Genomic DNA, 2,826 nt, shown 5'->3' with positions numbered 1-2,826 from the left:
GTTAAGAAGTTCATTATCAGTCTATGCAAGACTGAAGTTCAAAGCAAATCCAATTTTGCTTAAGGGAACATTATAAAGTAACAATTCTTGATATTACATGCCTCCTATGATCCATTTCAAACCATAGAGAATTATATCTTTATGTGTCACTGTTCCAAGACAAACAAATGTGAACAGCTAAAACATCTTAAAAATGCACCAAGCTTATGAAGTCTCAAACAAAACTTGAATTTTCTGTGCATCCTTTCAAATGGAGTTGTTTTCTGTACCCCACTCATCTTGCAAACTAGTCTCTTTCCTTTCATTTGACCTAGATGGGCTATGAGACCTAGGGAAGGATCAGGACGGCTTATGATCTCTCTTCTCCTAACTCTAGAAAGGGACCTGCTCCGCTACGGGAGAAGCTTCTCCGTCTTGGAAGCGTCTCCCTCTCCCAAGAGGCAGGTGGGCCTTGATTTCGACTTCTCCTTTCACCATGTGACAGCTCCAGTCTTCTCGGCAGCCACATCGTGTCCTCCCATCCACGGTAGCTCTCAGCTGCATCTCGGCGATCTTCAAATTCAACAAAAACAAAGCTCAGAGGGTTTCTAGCAACCCCTACACTTTGGAGTGGTCCATAATAACCAAAGGCTCGTTCCAGTTCAGTCTTGTTACCGTTGTTTCCAAGATTGCCTACATAAACCTTACAATCCAACGGACAGGAATCACGATGTACTTTGAGAACTTGAGTTAGGAATGCTGAAGCTGACGTCCGCACACACACCCACCTCCGGCTTCTCAGCTCCCCTCCCCCCGGCTCCACAGGTCCTCTCACCTCCCTGGTGTCCACGAAATGGCCACTATCATTTTTTGACAGAAAAGAGTTGTGACTTGTGAGGAGAAACCAAGATGGCGGCATAGGTTAACTCCAAAGATTGCTGCCTCGAACAACCACTTCAGAGATATAACTAAACGGCAGAACAGACATCATCCAGAACCACAGGAAGGCTGGCTGAGTGGAAATTCTACAACTAGGAGGAAAGAGAATATCATACCTGTTATGAGGAGAAATTACCCGCGAGACAGACAACCACGGCAAGCCAAGAATTTGGTGAAACAGGTCCTCTCCCAAGCCAATCTGGAGAGGGAGTTTCTTTATTAGCACATTCGAATCCGGGCTGTCGCCGCGGCAAGACGCGCGCAGTAAGCAGCAGCCCTGAGCAGTTACAGTTACAGCTTTTTATACACAATTCAAAATAGGGGTGGGGTGTAGCAAGGACAAAGTGGATTCATGCATCAGCCAGGGGCATCCTGGAACATTTGTTATTTTCTAACAAGACATCCTGCCTGCTAGGTCAGCTTGACCTGTTGGCCAAGACCCCGGGCCAAATGGCCAATCAAGGAAACTAAAATCTTTCATATAGGAGGGAGTAAAGGGAACAAAGAAATTCCAGAGGGGTCTGTGCTATGTCCTAACGGCATGGGAGTTTATCACTCCTGCCTGTATTCTCACCTCCCGCTTATCTTGACAATTAATCGGAGCCTAACTTCTTCAGCCGGTTCTTGGTGCCGGCTATCTATCTCCGGGGACAGCTTCAAGCTCTGCACTCCCCTCCGTGCAGGGCTGGTAATTTTCCACTGCCCTACAATACCCAGACTCAGAGGAGGCGCAGTGCTGAAATGAAATACTCAGGTGCGGAGTGCGCGCGCGGAGCGGGCTGGCGGCGGAGGGCGCGATTGTTGTTTTCAATCGGGAGGGAGTTTCAGACTCTGAGCTCCAGATTTGGGTGAGTCTCTGGGGACCCAGACTCAAACGGGAGAAGCGGGACTGTCTGGCATCGGTCAGAACTCGAAGGCAGCTTTCTCTCCGAGGTTTGCAGCAGTTGCTGGGACTCTGAGAGGCAGAGCCCCTAGGGACTGAACTGAGAGCAGCCATAACTGCTCGCTCCGGCCCGGACTGTAGATCCCGGGGGACCCACCCCGCCCAAGCCCTGCACAGAGCCATTTGCCAGATAGCCTCAGGCAAAGGCTAGATTAGCACAGCCCTAGAGATCCAACACAGAAACTCTCCCACTGCAGACACAGCTGACTCTCAAAGCCAGTTAGCCTGGAGGTCAAAAGCACACCTGGTATTACCGACAACAATCAAGGCTTAACTACAAGACTGCGCACAAAGACCACTAGGGGGTGCACCAAGAAAAGATAAAAAAATGTGGAGACAAAGAAACAGGACACAAATGTCAGAAATGGAAGATATAGAGCTCAAAACCACACTTTTAAGGTCTCTCAAGAACTATCTAGAAGCTGCCGATAGAAAAATGGAACGAGCAGCTGAAGCTAGTAACACTCACACCGAATTGGCGAAATTGCTCAGCTGGTGAGAGGGTTTACAGCCGGGAAGAGCAGAACTCCCCTGGTAAGTGCCTGGTACGTGGTGCCTTGTTGTGTTGTATTTTGTGCCTTTAAATCAACGCAGCAGATCCAAGCAACAGCAACCTCCTGAGCACCTCATCCTCTGCTGAGGAACAGCAGCTGTACGTGAAACCTCGCCCCACCAGCCGGAAGAGCCACCACAGCTGTGAACAGCACCCACCAGAGGAGCTGCTGCCAACTGAAGAGCAGCTGCTACCGCAACCGCCCGAAGAGCAACCACAGACCAAGGAGTCACTGCCACCAAGGGAGCAACCACTGAACAACTCAACGTCTAGATATGTCAGTGAGATCAAACATGGGTAGACAAAGAAACCCCCAAAGGAAAGAGAAGGAGGACTCTCCAGAAAAGCAGCTAAGTAATACAGAGGCATGCAACATGACAGATAAAGAATTCAGAATAAGGATCCTAGAGTG

General features: G+C 49.1%; 1 pseudogene; it reads right to left on the bottom strand.

The window, feature by feature from the left end:
- Positions 1–246: 246 nt before the first annotated feature.
- Positions 247–898, bottom strand: LOC132226721 (serine/arginine-rich splicing factor 3-like; annotated as a pseudogene).
- Between the last annotated feature and the right edge of the window lie 1,928 nt (positions 899–2,826).

The sequence above is a fragment of the Myotis daubentonii genome, chromosome 2, assembly GCF_963259705.1.
Source record: "Myotis daubentonii chromosome 2, mMyoDau2.1, whole genome shotgun sequence".
NCBI classification, from domain to species: Eukaryota; Metazoa; Chordata; class Mammalia; order Chiroptera; family Vespertilionidae; genus Myotis; species Myotis daubentonii.
Note: the sequence above shows the minus strand (reverse complement) of the source record. Positions and strands in the feature narration are given on the sequence as shown.